This window comes from Panthera onca, chromosome A3 (genome assembly GCF_046562875.1).
Source record: "Panthera onca isolate mPanOnc1 chromosome A3, mPanOnc1 haplotype 2, whole genome shotgun sequence".
Lineage (NCBI taxonomy): Eukaryota > Metazoa > Chordata > Mammalia > Carnivora > Felidae > Panthera > Panthera onca.
In genome coordinates this window covers 17,049,831-17,071,188 of record NC_138341.1, presented here as the reverse complement: position 1 = coordinate 17,071,188, position 21,358 = coordinate 17,049,831, and the positions used below count along the sequence as shown (strand labels likewise).

Genomic DNA, 21,358 nt, shown 5'->3' with positions numbered 1-21,358 from the left:
TGTATGCATTTGGAAAGTACAAGTGGATGATCAGTATTGACTTTTTCCCAGAAAAATTCCATTTGCATGAAATCGTCTCCAAATGAGCTGAAGTTCCAAAACAGACTTTATGGCACAATTCTATTGTCGCTTGTTATCATCACCGTGATTATAGAAATTTCCAACAGTGCAAAGACCAAGGCAATCCATGTCCAGTTTGTGCATTTGTTTTCCTTTAAATGCTCAGCAAAGTGCTAGCATCATTATGGACCAATAATTATAATAAATTAAGACAAAATTAATTTAATTAAATAATTCAGCACTTAAAGTTGATTCCTCTTGTGCTGTCAGTTCTGAGATTCCAAGATTTCTAGAGTGCTAAGAGAGAAAACAACGTCCCAGAAATTATTGAGTTTTTATACTTATTTTCCTGAATTTAATTTCTCTATTCTTACATGCTAGTGTTTAGTCAGGATTCCTTATGTTCCACAATGAAACAGTCTGGAGACATATTCTCTAGCAGTTCTAACCATTTGTGTTTCACTCTAGTAATTCATTAGAGAAAAGAAAGATCTCTCAATATACTCTCTTGAAGGTTTTAAAGCGAAAAAATCATTCTCAGCACTGTGTAGAAGATGCTGCGGACCCCCCCAATTCCTGGTTGCTGGCCAGGGAACACAGTTAATTACTTTGCAATCTTGTCTTTAGAAATGAGAAAGCAAGTGGCATTGAATAGGAAGATAAGTGAAGAGATTTTAACAGAAAGTGCAAACTAACTGCGTATGGTTGGAAATGCAGGTGTGCCATAGCCCAGGGCCAGCATGGCTCTTCTCACAGAGCTGTGTAAACGCTACCCTGCATGTGAAGAAGTCCAGGAAAATTACAACCATTTTTCATCTACACCACATATGTGGCTCTTCACTATGACTTTGTTGTGTGGTTGTTTAAATTAATTTTCTCTAACGTACCAGTTAGATGAATATACTGAAGACTTTATTTATGGTGGTCTATGCAAGTTGAAGCTCATTTTCTTACATAACAAGCAGTCTCTTGGTAAGGGGTCAAGGGCATTTGTTTAGAAGCAAAACAGTTTAAGGACTAGCACTCCTGTGATCCTCTTGACATTGTTCTCACAATAGACACATTAAAGTTGCAAGATGGCTGCTATAACCTCAAAATGTATGCTCCTTTCAGGAAAGAAAGGGGATAGCGGAAGCCATACCCAATGCATTCATTTACATTGATTCTTAAAAGTAAACATCTTTGCAGAACATCTAGCAGATTTCACTTATATCTCAATGGAAAGATTATGTCACATGCCTGCACATATGGCACAGGAGGCTGAGGTTCTGTCAGTAAGAAAGAAGGCATAAAAGGATACTGGGCGGGCCACCAATGGCTTTGGCTATATTTGCCAAGACAGTTATGGGTTCTTTGAAAACAGAAAGTCTATACTTCTTTCACATTATCTTTTTGCTTTAAAAAGTTTCTCATATACTCATTTTCCTTCTCTGACCATAACGGTGAGGAAATTGGCGTTTGAACCTCTGATGACATTTAAATTAAAAGTGAATCAACATTAGACATAAAGGCACTCACACTTATGACGCCTTAATGTTTCAAATTGACAGGTTAATGTAGACATTGCCCAATATAAGATTAGTCAAGTAAACTGGGAAAACTGAGAGAAAAGCAAATAAAACAGCAATAGCAACAACAACAGAAGTCCCAGATCTATACAAAACTTGGAGAAAGCATATTTTATCGGCATCCATGCAGGGAAAACAAATCTTATAAAGAAATCTATCTGTATAGATGATTTTGAAAACAATAATAGAATATCAAGAAATTTTTGAGGGAGTAAGAAAAGTAGCATTCTACAAATGTTCTTTTCCTTGACACTGATAAATACAGAAGTACAAGCTTAACTATGTGTGATTAAGACAAAAAGATGCTACCACCAGAATCAAAATGCACTACACAATTTTCAAGTTAGAAGAAGCAATAAGGAAGAACAAAAGTTTGAACAATAGTAAATGTGGGGAATAAGCTTAGGAATTCCCTGAGCTTGCACTGATGGGTTAACGAGGCATAGAATATTAGAAAGCCATAGGATGAACACACCCAAGTGGGGGTAAACAAGATTAGGTAAACCAGGCAAAGGCCCCCAGTATAGGACAAAGATATAGGAATAGAAAAGCCTCAGGATAAAAGCATCAAAAATGAGGTAAACAAGATTGGGTATTCAGGGCAGAAATGCCTCCCAACTTAGTATAATAGCAGAAAGCTGCTTTCACAGGAAGGAAGGACCAAAATAGGTAAACAGGTAAACAGCAGTGCAAGCTGCCCAGAGTGGAGCTAATTAACAAAAGAAAGGTGCCTTATTGACCCCAAGGTAGCATGCTCTTTCTTGTCCCCTAGGCCAGTTTAGGTAAACAGAGGTGGGGCTTCATGTCTGCTGTAAATAACCTTCTGCCCAGCACCAGGGTTTTGTTTTGTATTGACCCAAACCCCTAACACTGTATAGCTTTGAAACCCTCTTTCTCTCATGTCCATGAGTTAATGTTCATAGTTTCATTCCCTCTTTGTGCATGCCCATCATGCTTGTAAGCCTTCTGATGCTAATAAAATCAGATCAAGGAACCTTACTCAGGGCTCTTGTCTCCTCCTGGACATTAGCCTCTCTTGCATATTAATCCTGTGTTCCACTCTCTTGCTGGACAAAAGAGAACTTCAGACCCAGAGTCTACAATAGGTAAATTGAAAATAAAAAAAACTTCTAAAAGAGCAAAAAAACAGAAAGCAAAGCACAGGTTGGAGTTGGACTTCCAATCCCCATTAGTTGCTTCTGTCAAGCATATCTAATAAACTTGGTTAAAATAGAAAATATATGTAATTGAACTGCTTGAGAGCTGTGAAGCCATCAGTACTTGAGGGTGCAGAAGATAAAAGTAGAAAGAGGCAACATTTTATAAGCCACTTTTCTCCTAGGCCTTTTTCTAATTCTTTGGGGCAAGAGGATGGCCAACCGGTCAGGGGATCACAGCTAAGAGACTAATATTTGACACTTTACAGAGCAGGAGAGATAATCCCTGGAGGAGCTAGGCCACCAAAGAAGGCAGGATATAAGAGGCCAAGATTCCAGAGGAAAAAGAGGTGCAGAGAAACTGGCCCAACACTGGTGGTTCTCCTTCATGATGCATTTGCTGAATTTAAAGGTGTGCAGGGTAGAAATTAAAAGCCTAAACAGAAAGCCACTGAAATGGAGAGCTGAGTGTTTGGCAGTCTCACTGTACTGAGGAGACAAAAATGGAGCCTAGGGTCTGCCAAGAATAGAGACACTAATAAACATCCTTGTCTCTCAGTTGGGACCCTTGGAGAGCTACATCCTAGAAGCATGTATGAGCCACTTATGATTTCTAAAGTTTGTAAAATTTCATATATATATATGTGTGTGTGTGTGTGTGTGTGTGTGTGTATTTTTTAATAGTTTACAAATAATTTACAAAAAAAAAATAATAAACAACCATATACATATTACCAAAATATGGAAACAGATTGAATCCTTGTAATGAAGGCCAAACTGAAAATGGTTTAAAATAATTCAACTTTACAACTTTCATAAAAATCACACCTGAATCAAAATAACAGAAAAGTAATAATAAAGAAATGGAAAAATAGTGGGGAAATGCCTATCTGTAGGCATTTCCTATATACAACAAAGATCATAATCTTAATATCAAAAGTAAAATCATGCAGAAAACAGTAACTCTGAAAAAGGAAATTATTCAATATAAGGGAAAATTCACAATGAAGATACAGTTGTCGTGGGCCTGTGTTCTGAATTCATTAATGCCAAAGTATATAAGAAAAAACTTAGACATATAACCAGCAAGATGAAAAAGATTAGGAGGAGGAGACTGACATATATTACTATATTTGTTTACAGCTCACTTAGAAAAAAAATGATGGCTACAGTATTAGAATAATATTATTAATATATGTCTCCCAATAGGTGATATTTAATGTGTCCCTAGCATTCCCTAACATTGTTCCAATACATTTATTTATAAACAAAACATCACAATTATAATCATAAATCCTCTATTTACAACGTAAGAAAACCAGAAGTGTATTACAAAATGATAAAGAAAACTAATCTAATCACTTAGAATAAAAACAAAAACCTCTGCTAAATAATCTTTGGATCCAAAGATTAATCAAAGTTTCTATGACAAGTTATTAAAATTTACTACAATAAGATTTGATGTAGCATGGTAATCTCATGGTAGCTATTTAGTCATTTATAGGCGTGGTTGAGACTTTAAAAGAACAAAATTCATTTCCTTAATTATATTTTTCATTAAGTAAGAAATAATGAAACTAAATGAAATAAATATTCCACTCCAGAAACTAGAAAAGTTACAGCAAAACAAACCTAATAAATTATAAGTATTAGAACACAGAAAAACTTTTCAACTCATATGAGAACTTTTAAAATTAAAAGGCACTAATATGTATGCAAACATATCAAGTCTGTTAATGAATTATGAGAAAAAGAAAATATAAAGAAGCAACCTGAAGGCCAAAAGGCATCAAAAACATAGTTATAAAGGACAACCTGATAATGCTGCTTTTTCTCAGAATGCAGAGCTCATCTTTTCTTCCTTCAATCCTATCAAACTGTGCTAATACATAGTGGCCTTTTTTTCCCCCACCTTACTGGGAGATCACCCCCTCTTATTTACAGGGATGCTGCAGACGTTTTCCTATTGTTATTTTAATAATTTCATCAAAGACAATTTCTGGTTTTGTTCTGTTTGTTGTTGTTGTTATCACTGCAAGGCTTTTTACCCCTTCTTTTTGTTAGTTTCCAAAGGAAGATGAAACACAATGGGAATGACAATGTCAAGTCAACTTTATTGCTACTTTATTATTAGTCAAACACATGCCTTTTATAATACAGGACTTTCTAAGACATGCCTGGAGTACTGGCTTAATCTCAAGACCTGGCCAGGCTTTTGCCGGAAGGTCCTGATCTGACCACCATGTTCTGGAGAGCAAAAATCCCAAAACCTCATGTGGGAAGGATAAAAGTAAACTACAAGTGAGTGGTTTATCCAAGTCTTGAGCAGAGGCACTTAAAGAGGATCCTTTTAACACACACTGACTTTGCCCATTAATAAACAGAACTTCACCAGCCTTCTGAAGTCTCAACAATCTGATAAGCAACTCCAAGTGGGGAGGTAGGATGGCAAGAGAGGAAGAACACTGCTTCCAGCTACACAATGATTTTCCCCTAGGTGAGCATGGTCGCAGGCAGAAAGGGTTACAAATAAGCTAAGTAATAAATGCACATCTTGCCTCAGTGTCAAGGGACTCCAAGAGCAGGAATGAAACACAGGTCCTAGCATGGTTAAAGATGTAGCTGTGGATTCATACGTGCTCCTCCTGATGATTTATAGCTGTGCATAATCAACCTGTTTTGGCTAACATATGTAAATAGTTCCTAATGATTGCTTAAGTAACAATGACTCTGCCATGAGAGCACTTTATAAAAGCAAATTTCCTCTGAATAGAGAGTGCCTTGAGAACAATATTTTTCTGAGCCTTGATACAGAGTAGTGAGTTGAGCCCACTGTATTTTTATATATAATTGTGAAAAACAATTAGTTCTTTTCAGTAAATGAAAAGGCATCCACAAAGGAAATTCTTTAGAAAATAGTTCATCAACCAAAGCCTAAGGGAACTACAGGGAAAACAACTGTTGTAGAGGATTTAGAAACATTTTTTTTTTTGTTCTGTCTCCAATTAGAAAAACAATATATTTAACCCTTGGTCTTTATTGCTGGGTGAGATGATTGGTTTTCTTCTCAATTCTATCCCCCAAACATTTTCTGGGACACTGAGTACTGAAATTATGAAGATGAATGAAAACCCTGAAGTTTGTCAGAGACAGATCTATAAGCATGTGTAATTCATCTTGTGGTTTCTTCTACTGAGACTTTATTGCAGGGATTTAAAAATATCAGTGAGAATTCTGGCATGTGGAGTCATCAACCAGAAATAACTTTGCATCAAATCCCAAAATGGTCTTTCTGATTGGCAGGCATGCACAGGCTGAGAAGTAGCATTTCCTTTCTCTTAGACTTGCTCTGCCCTTTATAGAAAGAAGGCAGCAGTTCTAACTAAAAATCTTGAAAGTAATAGATCTTAATGTGGATTCAATTCCATATCAGTGGCAGATTCTTGCACCATAGATAACAGGTAAGTTATAAACGACTCCCTGGCTGTCTACAGTAGCTAAACTTAAGATATAAAATTTAAGGACTAAATGGAACTTTGGGAACTATCCCACTTATGCTTAATTCTCTGATTTTGGAAAAAAAAAAAAAAAACAACCTAAGACTTAACTTAGATATTATGACACATCTAAGCCATATCTATGCCACAAAGTTAAATAGAATTCTTGAGTCACAAAAATTATCTGTCTGTAGAAGCAATATTTTTATCGCATTCAATTTGATTATTTTACTAACTAAATATATCGCAATGTTTTTCTTGAGTTTGCTAGAAAATAAAAATCTTTCATCAATCTCTGGAGCATAGGAAAGTACCAGAAAACATAGAAAAAGATATTGTCTTGATTGTCAGAAGGAGGGAGGAGATGTACTGTGGAAATATCTGACTGGTCAGCCTTGCTGTTAGATTCAAAGATATAAAAAGCATGATGGCAGTGATCTTTGGTGACTAACATGGGGAAAAAACATCAGGTCGCATTAAATTTGTCTTCTCATTATTTGGATAACAGCTGTTAAAGTAGGTATATCTTGATTTTAGAAAGGCATTGAAAAAGTTTTTATTTCCATTATATTTTCTTTAATAGTATGACAAAATGTTAGCCAGAGCATATATCAGTTTGTGAACTGATTTTATAACTGCTTAAACAAGATGGGTTCACTTACTGAATTCTTGTCAGCCTAGATAAAACTTACAGAGGTCTAACTACAGATTCCTCCCTTCATTCTATTTGGTTCAATACTCTCAACCCATTAGATGCCCCCCCAAAAGGAAGAATATATGGGTGTTACGTGGAACCCTTGATAAAGTTGGAAAGGAGCACTCAGTCTTATCGATGGCAAAATCATCCTGAAAATTTGCAATGTTCTCAGCCAATAAAATGAAATCTGATACTTATAAAATGCGTTAAGTTCCATATTCAGGATCAAAAATCCATTTGAATGGAAGAGGCCATAGGTTTCTGAGAATTTTATTTTTAAAATAGGCTTGATATGGACCTGTGATCTCATGTAGCTAATATATTCTAATACTGAATTTGCATGAATTTATAGATGAGTTTACAGAGTCATAGGGAGTCTGAAGATTAACCCTGCATTGGGAGTTCTTCAGTTCAGATATCACATTTTTAGAGGATAGATGATCAATTAAAAGAGGATAGAACAGAGAGGGAAAGAAGATTACAGGGAAGCTAATGCTGTCTTGAGACCAGAGACTCATCTGAACACACTGTAGTTGAAGGAACCAGTCATTTGTCAAAAACTCTTTCACCCATTAACTAATGATTACACTGTATAAGATCATGAAAATACAGAGTCTTACTTGTAACCTCAAAAGAACTCACAGTTGCATGAGGAAGAAAGACATAAATATTTCTAACATTATGTATTGGAGGAGAACAGTTTATAGAGTATTGCAGTAACACAGAGAAAGGAATGATTCTTCATGGGGATGGCAGCAAAGCAGGGTGTCAGAAAAGTTTAAAATTGAGACTATTTTGTTTGGGAAAAGAAAGTCAAGGAAAAGAACTATCTAATTTAATCTAATAACACTTGAGGCATCCTGCCCATATGCTTTATTCATTTTACTTCTGTATCTTTACTCATTCTGTTGCCCTTCTGCAACATCCACCTCTCCTAAATTCTACCTACCCTTCAAGACTTTGTTGCAAACCAGTCTCTCCCATCACTACGCCCACAGGATGTCAGCTGACCCTGAAAACAGGTATTTCCATTACACTTACTGTGCCATTTGTACCATTATTATTTGCTGCTATCATAACCAATTCTCCTGATCCTGTTTTAAATGTGCTTTAGAGCAGAAGGGAAACACCTTTCCAGCCCTTGACCGTGCTCTGTACCAGGCTGGCACAGAAAGGCTTAATAAATAACTTGTAGTTAGCCAATTAACCCACTTTCTTTAACAACAAACAATTCTAGGCCTCTGACTACTGAGCTGACTTCCCAAGCTCCTTCTGTAGTGCATTATTTTTCCATCCAAGAAAGCAGAATTCCCCCTTCCCACATTAACCCTATGGGGCTGGGGTAGGAATGCATTATACATCTCTGATGGGGCCAGCCTGGTAAGGTTGTCAGCTTAGATAAAGCTCCCTGTCCCCAAAGGTGGCCCTAGATCCAGACAAACTTCTGTCTTACTTGTAGTGATTTTGTCCATAAAGTTTCAAGTCACAAGGAAAACTGAAATCTCTGTGTCCTATATCCTGAAACTTGTGAAGGTATCTTGCTTTTATCTTTCTGATTTTTTTTTTTTCATCTATTATAAAGCTGCTAAAAGCCTCAGGCATGGGCAGTGTTTCTTTGGGCTCAGTTGCATACATCCCAGTGGCTTCTTCCCTTCTGAAAACCAGTCTTTTCTGTCAAACATGCCTTCATCTTGTTACAAAATAGGGCTCATGAATTTGGCCCTGCCCAGGGAACAATCAGCATGCTGGTGATTGCTTTGAAAGCAGTATTATACTAATACGGGATCTCATTAGAACCCCTTTCCAGGGATCTGGGGGTTTCTTCTAAATCCAAATGGAGATTGTGGTGTTCATTATGTGTTCAGAAGTGCTGCTTCACTGTACCATCAAATGGCCTGAAGAGAGAAAATCTTTTGACCTTTGTAATTGCTACAATATTACGTAGGGTTCTTCCTCCATTTAAAAGAGAAATAAATATTACAGAGCCATACTTCTTTTTTTCCTCCTAAATGCAAATAAAATAGAGGAAAAAAATTTTCTTCTGAAGACATTTCAGTGGCGCCATACCGTCTGACCCCCGGGAGGGACATCTGTAGGGGGTGTGCTGCAGGTGGCAAAACTCGGGGTCCATTTCAGATAATTTCCAACGACTGACTCTGGGCCTCAGGTTGCAGAATTAGCTCATCCAGGGCTTCAGCTCCTGGTTTCAGACTCATTAAGACTGTCTTGTCAGGGTACGTATGTGATCAGTTTCTGGACTGCAAACTAAGCCTAATAAACTGCTGAACTCGGCTTAAAAAGTTAATTACCAAATCTGGTGCATGTGGTGCAGAAAAAGGACAGAAACTACAAATTAATGTGCAGACAAGCAATTTTTAAAAAAAAAATTACCTTCAAAAATGTAAATATTCCACAGCCACTGCTTGGGCCTGAGCATAATCTCAATTCACCTCCAAGTTCTTGTTTTTTTTGTTTTGTTTTTTTTTTTACCTGCCAGCCTGTTTCCTTTTTCTGTTCTCACACAGGTTTGTGTGGGGATGCACTCTGAAACTTGTCAAGGTATCTTGACAGATCAAACAATGCACAAGGCATGAGCTGCTATTCCAGACACATTAAAAGTGTCCACATTCAAGCTAAATGTGATGTGAGTTTTTAGTAGAAATATATATGGGGTGCCAGTTCATAAGTTTTCCTGAAGGGCCACCATTTTTTGAAGGAAATTCCTTGGTACACTTGTGAATTTCTTTTCTCACACTGGTAACATAAAAAGTAACTGCTGTAGTGTCCACATAGACCAAATCATGCGTCTGTGCCTAGCACTTCAGGAACTGTAACAGGGGACCATGGGACCATGGAAGAGACAGTCTGCACTGGGGACAATTCAGGAGGGTGGCTGAACCATCCACCGGCCCCCGTTCTCTTTCACCATGCCCCAGGTTTGGTGGAGGAGAAGAAGGAAGTGGACCCCAGTCTCCTCTTTGTTTCCATCCACTGCATCCTCTTGGTTTGAACATAAATATGGTGCTTTGAACCAGATATGTTGGAACAATCCATGCTTCCCTGGATCAGGTTTAACTATACCTAAGAAAGCAGAGTTGAGTCAAAGGTGCTACAGAGTATAAACTTTATAAAAGTGGAGACCTATCTTCCCATTCCTGATCTCTATGGTGCCTGGCACAGTGCCTGGCATCAAAAATTAAGACTAGCAGCTAGTCCTTGCTGGAACGAAGGAAAAGTGAAGAAGAGGAAGCAGGATCCGTTCAATTGCATGTTCACAGTGTGTTTAAAAAGATACACAAAGACTCCCGTGTAAATGTGGTAATGCTTTCACAGAAGTCATGCAAAATGCTTCAGGGTCACCAAAGATGGAGTACATGCAGGACACAGGAGCATTTCAATAAAGATTGAAGCAATAGTTGGTGCAGTTTGACACTGTGGATCTGTTTTTTTACACAGATCATTTTCTAGAAAGCTATGCTGTTCCTGATTTCTCCAGCCTGAAGAAATAAATAACATTTCCAGAGTGCTTATCAAGAGGCGCCATGCTAGATGTTCCAATTCACTGTGTAAACTTTTAAACAGTTCTGTCCCATTAATATAGTTTACATAAATATAATTATACCTATGGTAGGGCCCCCTCTCTAAGGAGAAAAGGAAAAAAAGCCCCAAAACCAAAAACCTCAAGACAACCTGGCTATATGTGTACGTGACAACATCCCTCATGGCCTTGTAACATGAGACTACATGTTTGTGTGTTACTATATATGGGAGACAAAGAAATAGAAAATATATTTAAAAAAGTATGCCACGAAGTGTTTCAGTTCTTCTTGTATGAACCCAACCGAGCAGTGCTGGCATGAATAAAGTTGCTTCCTGAAAAGAAAAGCCTCAGTGTCACGACTCTGTGCGAAAATCCTGCTACATACCAATTTAAAAGATGTAGAAATTGAGGCTCATGAAATGTAGGTCACTTCTCAAATGCACAGTAATTGTAAGTAGAAGAACTAAGTCTTCAAATCTCATTATATCTTAAACACCATGTCTATGATCCAACCACACCACCATGCTATTCAACTAGAGAACAAGAGAAAGAAAATCTGTCTTTTCTGCTAGAAAGAAAAAACGTGTACATTTACTCTCCCTCTTCCTAAGTCTTCAAGTGCTATATTCATATGTTAGGTGCTTTTTCATTAATACCATATAATGACTTTTATTTGCTTTATTAAAAACTAGGAAAGAAAAGGAAAGCCTAGAAAATCCACACAGCCAGTCAACACCACCTCCTCCCAGGTCCTCCAATTTATTTTGCAAAAACTTTGCAGTTGGCTAATGGTTACAACATCAACAAAATAACTTCTTTCACTTTCCTCATTAAACTAAAGAAAAAAAAATCAACTGATGCACTGCTTCCTTGTTGACTGGTGGCTCATTACAGAGGCTAATAAGAGAAAATACATTCTCATATACTGATCATTGGAGCTCAGAGAATTTGAGGAGAGCCACCTGCTGAGTAAGTATCCATTTTCGCTTCTGACTTTGTATGTATTAGTCTGGTCAATTTCCCGGAGCTGGCCTGATTAGGAAAGTTTTATTTAAACAAATGGAGAAGGGACCTGAAGTTAGTGGAGAAAAACAGAAGCTGTGCCTGACCATTCAGCCAGTTTTTAGCCTTGGCCAAATGTGCTGACCACTCGGTGGACTTCTGTGTCAGAGATTACAGTGTATTCATCAAAGCCTCAGGCGTTTTCTTCTTGCGTACAGCTAGCCCACAGTTCTCAGCCTCCCCTGCAACCAGCTGCCATCTTCCATTTTCCACCCAACTGAGGGAAATGAGGTCTGCTACTTTCAGATCCTAGCAATGAAACACCTCCACATGCAGTTTCTTTCCCACTTCTCATCTGCCTCCTAAATTCTTTGGCTCCTGGTGACTTACAAACCACATATCAAATCTAGTAGACCTTTTTTTAGACCAGGTTTCTGACATGGACATAGACACGGACATCATTGCTTCACATTGCCAGTCACTGATCACACTTCAAATGATCAAGAAGTAAGTTTACATGTGTTAAGCTCCTCAAATTTTAAGTATCTGTTTTAAGTATCTGTTACCATATGTTATGGACTAAATGTTTGTGTCCCCCCAAAATTCATATGTTGAAAGTCTAACCACCCCTTTCTCCCACATAAGATGTGGTATTAAAAGGAAGGGCCATTGGGAAGTAATTAGGATTAGATGAGTAATTAGGATTAGGATTAGGGTAGACCCTCATGAACAGCATTAGTACCTTTATCTGAGTCACAATAGAACTTGCTTCCCCTCTCTGTTCTCTTCTACGTAAGACCATAAGCAGTCTGAAGTCTACAACTGGAAGACTCTCACCAGAACATGACCATGCAGGCACCCTGATCTCATACTTAGGGCCTCCAGAAATGGGAGAAATAAATTTTTCTGCTTATAAACTACTCAGTCCATGATATTTTTGTTCTAGTGGCTCAGCTGACTAAGACCACAGATAGTGCTAATTTAACTAACATATATTATCCCTTAATAGATTTAGCTGTATATGGGATATATGGAGTTTTTTTTTCTTTTTAGAAAAAGACTTAAATCACATGTTACATTTTAACACATTGAAATCCAGAAATGAATATATCAATCTGCATATCTATTTATATAGTTACAGATATCAATATAGACATGGATACGGTATAGATGTAGATGTAGATTCAGGTGTAGATATAAATACAGACGTGTTCCATTACAAAGATAAACTGACATCTGTACACAAATTTGGAAAAAATCTCATTGCATAAGTTTCAATGAACTTTCTGTGAACTTGAACAACCTGAAAACTTAATCTAATTTAATACAGTTGCCTAGAAAATTTATTTGTGAATCATTTAATATCACATCAATAAGAACTTTGAGACACAATCTAATTTATAAACAGAGAAACACACACAAAAAAGAGACTAAGAAAGATAAATAGGGGAAGAGAAAGAAGGTCACTTTATAGTTATATTTGTAAAATTCTTCATGAAAGGTTAATCTTGAAAATCTAAGTACAAAAGTCTTAGGTTCAAGTAGGATGAATCGAGAAGAAAAATTCAGAATTTGATAAGTGGCATAGTAGATTCTAAGCTTTGTAGAAAATAGGCCCCTCAAGAACTAGGGCATGTTCAATTTAATAAAATGTTTTGAGGAATGACCATGAATAAGTCATTCTGCAAAATTAAAATATGAATAATACCTAGATTATGACAAGAGGGCTTCACAATCCAATGGAAGGACAAGACTAGGTAAGAAAATTTCAGTACTGGGTGGTAAGTACAACAGAGGTGCACAAAGGATAAAATGGAAATTAGGGGAGATCGTAGAAAGATGATTAAAGGAAATGACAACATAGCTATATCTGGAAAAGCAAGAAAGTTTTGGATAAGCATAAGGCCAAAAGGAGACAATTGTAGAAAAACAACAGACTAGACATATTTCTCTACAGTTTCATTCTTTTCCAAACACCTTACATATCAGAAAAGTTGTGTGTATATATTTTTTTATAGTTGCTATTTAGAATGCATCTATTAAAAGGCTAAAAACATGAAAAGTGCCTTAATTAGATTAAGGTTCAGGAATTTCTGGAAGTAAAGCAGACAATATCAGATCTATAGGGAAATACAATAGAAAATTACAGTCCTAAATACATGCAGAAAAAGAATAGCTGCTGAAGTAGAGACAAGTTGTAGAGTAGACTGTGCTTTGGGCTGCAAACAAGGGAAGAGAAAAAAAGCCATATAATCAGTTCACCTACAACAAAATCTGGATACAGGCCATTCCAGGCTGGTTCCCTGGATCCCCTACAGCACCAATGACCTTCAGGCCCTTCTTATATTCCTTCTATACTAATACCTTCTGTTGTCAAGGTTGCAGAAAGTTTCTTGTAACTGCAAACAGTATTTCCTGAACTGAAATCTCCCTAACAGGTAAAAGGGGAACAGGGAAGGAAAGACCTTCTTCTTGTACAGCTTTTTCCTTTATAATGGAAGAAGGAGAAAAGTCTTTCCCAGAGACTTCAGCATACATGACAACCCCTTAATTCTTATTTTCTTTACAGCCAGATTTGGGCTACATGTTCACCTCTTGACCAAAGACAAAGACAACAGAGTCTGCTATGATTAAGTAAACCAATCATCATACAGACTCTGGGGATGACACATAATAGATCCCCCAAAGCAAAGGTCCTGTTAGTAAGAAATAAAAGATACAATCAGATGGGATAGGTGCATAACTGTGTATGCCAGGTATGGAGAACCCAGATTATGGTCAAGTGACATAAGGAGCTGGAAATGACCTGGCAATAGTTGTCAGGACAATTATTCCTAGAGATGTGTTGAAACAACCAGGACTGTATTCTTTCCACCTCTCCATCTTGTGCTTCACAGTGTTCACTGCTTAGCTGAAAACCAGATAAAGCACTGAATGCGAGCAGCTGAGCTAGTGGAGCAGGACCCTAGACGGCTTCCTGATCCAAGAAGAAACACAGGAACCCTAACACTGGATTGCAAATTATCAGAAGATCCCACTCATCAGCACACCCTCCCCCTATCAGACATAACCAAAGGCAAATTCCTACGGGCAGAAGTTGCATTCACAAGTTGGCCATCAGAGATCCTCAAAAAGTGTTGTTAAAAAAAACCTGGAAGAGAGGCACCAAACAAAACCCAATGAACTGAAAAACAGATTGAAAAGTGTAAGCATAGGATAAATACCAAATAAGTAATTGAATATCTTTAGAGAACTTAAAACAATGACCACATTCATAAAAAGAAAACAAGTTGCTAAACCAAATCAAATAAAAAATGAACCAGTTAGAGATCCTGAACAATGAAGTCATAGTCAGAACTGTAAGGGCAAAGGCAAATTTTTTTTTTTTTTTTTTTTAATTTTTTTTTTTTTCAACGTTTTTTATTTATTTTTTGGGGGACAGAGAGAGACAGACAGAGCATGAACGGGGGAGGGGCAGAGAGAGAGGGAGACACAGAATCGGAAACAGGCTCCAGGCTCCGAGCCATCAGCCCAGAGCCTGACGCGGGGCTCGAACTCACGGACCGCGAGATCGTGACCTGGCTGAAGTCGGACGCTTAACCGACTGCGCCACCCAGGCGCCCCCAAAGGCAAATTTAAATTAAGAGGCTCAAGGCACCTTGGTTGGGCGTCCAACTCTTGATTTAGGTTCCAGTCATGATCCCAGGGTCATGGGATCAAGGCCTACACCACCCTGCTCTGCACTGAGCATGGAGCCTGCTTGGGATTCTATCTTTTCCTCTGCCCCTCCCCATCTCATGCTCAGGCTCTTGCTCTCTCAAAAAAAAAAAAAAAAAAAAAAAAAAAGAGGCTTAATTCTCTGTTGAAAATAAGAGCATGAACTTCTCTCTTCCCTTTTCTTAGAGCATTTTCTTTGGAAAACTTGTAATTCCAAGTTCTTTTTATATTCCTTTGGATTGTATGAAGATATTTTTAAAGGCTAAATAAGGCTCTTGCCAGGTTTACACCCAAGAATGTCTTTATCAAAGCCCTGAGGGTCATCTCTTTGAAATGTAATCATCCATAGAGGAAGGAGCCCTATCTCCCAGTTTCTGTGGGAGGGTAGAAGCTTAACCTAGGAGGGCCAAAGCCCACCAGATTGTGAAGCCACTTCCTGACACAAAAATATGAGAAGTTTCTTTTTCCTTTGGATAAAGCCAATTAGCTAACACAGATGGTCACCCCAGTGAATTTAGGATGATTTATGTGTGCCAAGTGGTGCTGCCAGTCCTCCTACTTCAGGGCCAGTGATTGTTTACCCTGAGAAGCTGTGTGTAAGGGGTTGTATCTGCTAGGATATAGAAAAAGGAGGGATTTCTTTCCATCTTTGCAAACTCTTAGTAGATTGCCTGTGATGCCCTCCTCATTCTGGTTCAATGCTTATTTAACAATAAGATTGTTTTCTTTCTCTTCTGTTTTTATGGAGAAGTATTCTTAGATAATAGGAAGTTTTGCTTTTAATTAAATTTCCCCAACATATCTAAGGAATGCATTATACAATGAGAAAAAATGAGCCAAGAAGTCCCCTCAGAAGACAGCATATCAAACAAATAGATGACAAAAAAATTAAGTGACATAGAGGATGGATCCAGAAATCCTATAATATATTTAATAGGATTTCCAGAAGAAAACTAATACAATTTAGGTGAGATATAATCAAACAAAAAGAAAAAAAATCAGTACTGTAGGGAAGATATAAATCTTCAAATTGAAAACAAACAAAACAAAATATGTTTCAGGGAAGATAAATAGAAAAAATAAATAAAAGACCACACTTCAACATTTCTAAGTGAAATTTTAGAACTTCAATAAAATGATATAGCTCAAAATGTGTTCTGAAGGAAAAAAAAATAGTGCATCTGAGTAAAAAGGATAAAATAAATCATTAGTATTATAAATACTGGAAGATGACTGAGTCATCTCTGTAAAGATTTAAGATAAAATGATCTCAAACCTGAAATTTTATTTCTAAGCAAATAGCACTTGGAAAAGAACCAAACCCAGAAATTTTCACATGGGCATAAATAGCTCTTACTTACACACAGTCTCTAAAAAACTTACTTGGGTATATATTCCATCAAAATTAAAATAAATTCAAGAATGAGAAAATATGGGATAAAATAACAAAGATACTAGTAAACAATAAAGCTTACTGATATATAATATAAAAAAATAAATCTCAAAATAAAATATTAAATGATCCTAATATACAAAGTGATCAAGGAAGGAAAAGAGAGGTGAGTATAAGCACTATAAGCTTATTCTCTAACCTAGGGGAAGACATAACTAAAAATTAACCCCAGATATTAATAAAAAAATGGAAGATTGAAAATGTATGTTAAAACTTTTATAATAACCACTAGAGGGATAATTAGCATGTACAACTGTTATGCTGTCAATAGGAGAGAATAGGACAATAAAAAAAGGACATCTAAAAAAGATAGAAAGGAAGAAAAAAGAAATTAACAAAAACAAAACAAAACAGAGTAAACAAAAAAAACTAGATGGTAAACATAAATTGTGTTTAATGTAAGTTTAAATAAATTAAATTCACTATTAAACAGAGACCCTCAAATCAAGTAACTAAATAGTGTATTCTAATTACAAGAATGATACCTAAAATGATGTAGCCATGAGCATGTTGAAATAAACAAAAGCAAATGAAAAAGAGAAAGATATCAGGAAAGGACAAAGAGTAAGAAAAATTTACAAAAATATTACTACAAAAAATAAAATTCAAGTGAAGGGTAATGAGCAAAACAACTTATTTTAATTATTTCAAGAAAGATAAAACTGAATAAACAAATAACTAAAATATTATAAAATTTCAATAATATGTCTCCAAAAAGTCACTAAGCATCCTTTTACTGCTGGGTTCCACCAAATTTTTAGGAAATAGTTTCTTTCTATGTAATACAAATTGTTCCAGATCCTCATCCAATCATCCAGTTAATTACTGTGTACTATATTGATGGAAAGCCTCCCAACTTAATTTAAAATATCAGCAAAACTATGATATAACAACAAAATAAAAGTAGTACCAAATGCTAAAACTATAGTATTACTAAAAAATAGATGAAAAATGTTAAATAAAATAATAGTGGATAGAGTTTAGGGTAAAATGAAAGTAAAAAATAATAAAACATGGGGCGCCTGGGTGGCTCAGTCAGCTGAGCGTCCGACTTCAGCTCAGGTCATGATCTCACAGTCTGTGAGTTTGAGACCCGCATCTGTCTCTGTGCTGACAGCTCAGAGCCTGGAGCCTGCTTTGGATTCTGTGTCTGTCTGTGTCTGTCTGTCTCTCTCTCTCTCTCTCACTCTTTCTCTCTCTGCCCCTCCCCTGCTCTTGGTCTGTCTCTTTCTTTCAAAAATAAATAAACATTAAAAAAAATTTAAAAAAAATTATAACAAAACATGAAGAATAATACACTGAGATCAAATAGAGTCAACATTGGCCAATATTAGGATAATAACAAAAACAAAACAACAACAAAAAAAAACGAAAACTGGAGAAGTAGTGCAGAGGACAGGCTGAAAAATGAGAGAGAGAACAGATAACAAAGTCTAGGATGTTCATACGAAAAAATGAAATCCAGAGCCCAGGTTAAGATTTGCCCTTCACTAGGGGAGACAGAGATCATCCCCGGAGGATGTAAGGAAAGAAGTAGCCGTGGGGAGAATACAAGTAAGTTAAAACATAAAGCAGAAAAGCTGAAAATTGAGGGTGAGCAGGTAAAAACTCCCCACTTTCCCTTCAAAATTAAGAGAGTTTGCATTGCAAGTTTGGGGCTTGTGGTTTGGGTATGGGGGTCTCAAGAAGAACAATGGACATTTAAAGTTGTTAGGGGAAGTGGAAAAGGATGCTAACTGATGCAAAATACAAGGACGGTCCGTATTACTGAGGTTATAGGTGAAATTGGAGGAATTTATTAAACTGATTATTACTGTTATTAACCAGAAGAGATGCAATAATTGCTATTTTTAAAACTACCTACAATTGGGGCACCTGGGTGACTCAGTCTGTTAAACATTGACTCTTGATTTCGCCTCAGGTCATGATCTTACGGGTTTGTGGGATAGACACCCAGGTCAGGCTCTGCACTGACTGCATGGAGACTGCTTGGGATTGTCCTTCTTTCCCTCTCTTTCTGCCCCTCCCCATCTCGTGCTCTCTTTGTCTCTCTCTGTCTCCCTCCCTCCCTCTCTGTCTCTCAAAAATAATCATTTAAGACTACCTGCAATTCATGCAACTAAAATTATTGTGAAATAGAAGTAAAAGAAGATTTTTTCTTTGGCTTCCTTTCATTTAGGAAAAATATTTTAATGTGCTTTTAAAACTGCCTATAGCTGAGACAAAGAAAATGCTCTAAATTAACTGGCTCCAAAGTGGGAAGCTGTGGACTTTGGTTAGTCCAGAACAGAAGATCTGGAATTTGGCAGAGTCCAAGAAAGGAGCTGCAGTCTAAGGAAGGGGCATGTTCAAGGCCATCTCTACTTCTCATGTCAAAGAAATTCTAGAAGTCCCTGTGAAGAGGAGTGGATGATGAAATCTATGGCTCTCATACCCAACAGCTATTTTTAAGATTTCCTTTTCTGATTCTAGTTTCATTATTTTATCTTCACACCTTAGAAATTAAATGTAATAACCTTTATCAGTAATGCCTTGAAAGTAAATTGTCATCCCTCTCTCCAATTGCTGGGGCAAAGTGGACTAGAAAAAGTTTGGAAACCATCAGAGGTGATTAGAAGAGAAGGTAGAGCACTGAGCAAGAAGAAAGGTGATAGGAAGCACTGTGCACATGTTAGCTCCCCATCAAGGATGCACAGAAATCTTAAAGGAGGGATATATAATAATTATACTAATGTGATAATTGTCTGGTCATGCAGAATGGGGGATTCAATACTTAAATAGACTTTTAGAGAAAAGAGTAATGCCAGAAGTTTGGAAAACCTGAAAGCTTTTATGTTGTCTTTATCAGGAATGATATCAAAACAAGGTATGACCTGAGTTCAAAGAACATGTGTATTCTGTGGCTGATCATCCATAGGATCATGCAGATGTGATGTTAGGAAAGGAACAGCAGTTAATGAAGTCTCGGTTGAAAGCATGCCTGAGGATACTCAGTTGTTTGTGTGACCCCTACACCTAAGAGAAGGGAAGGAGGTGTTAAGGAAGAAACCCTTTCTAAGATTCATAATAGATTTTGCCTTAACAGAGAAAAATAATTTAATTCTTTTCCCACGTGATTATTTCCTTGAATGCTATGTCTGTGAACCCGATATATCAATTATAATATGGACACATGGACACCTCCACACATTTTCCTTGGAATAGGACCCAGGTCTCTGGAAAGTTCCAGCTTCTGCAATAGAAAATATTCTGTCCTCTCATCCCCAAAAGCCTCAATGGAAGGAAGAGAAAGAATTCCAGATAATTTTTTTCTAGAGCCCCTTTACCCCTTCAAGTCAGCTGGGGTCTACTTGGGTCAACAATTCAAGCAGCAGGGCCCTTAGAGCACTATCTTTACTCTGATCCGAGCAATGCCATGTGGATTGATTTTAAGGTATGCCTATTCTTCAAAAGGCTTGATCTCTAGCTTAAGAATGTGAGTTAAGTAGGGATTTTATAGGAATTTTTTGGCTTTAGGAAATAAAACATAAGAGACCCCCTGCCTCCTATAGTCTTCTGTAAATCTCTGTCTCTAATTGTTTCTCCCCTTCAAAGCAAACTCCCGTGCACTTCACAATGTATTAGTCAAGTCTCCAACAGGCATGTGTCTAATTACCCTCCACCTTCCAGGCACAGTTCAGAGAGAAATGATTAGTCATATTTATTGTCAGGTTGTCTCTGAGAGATGACAGTTTATATCAAATCACTATGTGTCAAAAATTGAAGTGTGTGCCTAGGTGGAAATGCAATTCCCTTCCCAAAGGTGGATGAAATTCCTGCTCCACATGTGACTCCAATGGGTTTGCTGCTTAGAGAGAGGGATCTGGCCTTTTCAGATAGCCAGGCTTTCTCACATATCACCAGCAGTGGATACAGCACTACTGCATTTGCCCAAAGCTGTTTGCTGTGATTGTTCAGAGGTCTATTCCCTATCTGTCTTCTCTCCTATACAGTCTCTGCCATCTTGGAGCTCCTAGTTCCACTCCTCAATTTTGATATAGTCCTTGGCCTTCTGGGCTTTTAGTCTACTTAACATCTGAGGAGTAACTTTCTCTATCAAACGCCAGCTTGAACTCGGCCCAACCTCTTCTTCGTACCCCACCTTAGCTGTGACATCGTCAGAAATCAAACCCTGGCTCCAGCAGTTTTGTGTACAACTTTGGCCACATCCCCAAACTCCCCTGCAACGGAAGTCAGGGTCATTCTTAAATATGCAAAAACAAAACAAAACAAAACAACTTGCTAAAAAGGAAATTAGGGAGTTAGGCTCCTCCTACTGTGCAGTTATATTTCCAATATGTTTGTCAGTACATCACTGTGACTCATTCTCAGATAACACAGGAGAATTACAGTCACATCCTCTACTTAGAATGCCATTCTATGTGTTCTGGGGTGTCCATTCTAGTCATATAAAGAAAATAAATCACTCCACATGATTGAGTGTCCCCTCCAACCTGGATTTCATCTTTCCCCTATCATTTCACAATCCCCTAATTCTGCCTTTCAATACATATCATCAAAACAAAAAGGATATTTGCTAAAAACAGAATCACCTACCAAGATAGGATAAAGAGAAAGGAATGATACCATTTGCACTTGAACTCTTCTGACCTTTTGGAAAATGGGG

At 37.3% G+C, this 21,358-nt stretch overlaps 1 long non-coding RNA gene across 1 annotated transcript in view; it reads right to left on the bottom strand.

The window, feature by feature from the left end:
* The window catches only part of LOC144615832 (uncharacterized), a 574,275-nt gene that overhangs the window by 45,829 nt on the left and 507,088 nt on the right, over positions 1–21,358 (bottom strand). The window lies entirely within an intron of this gene.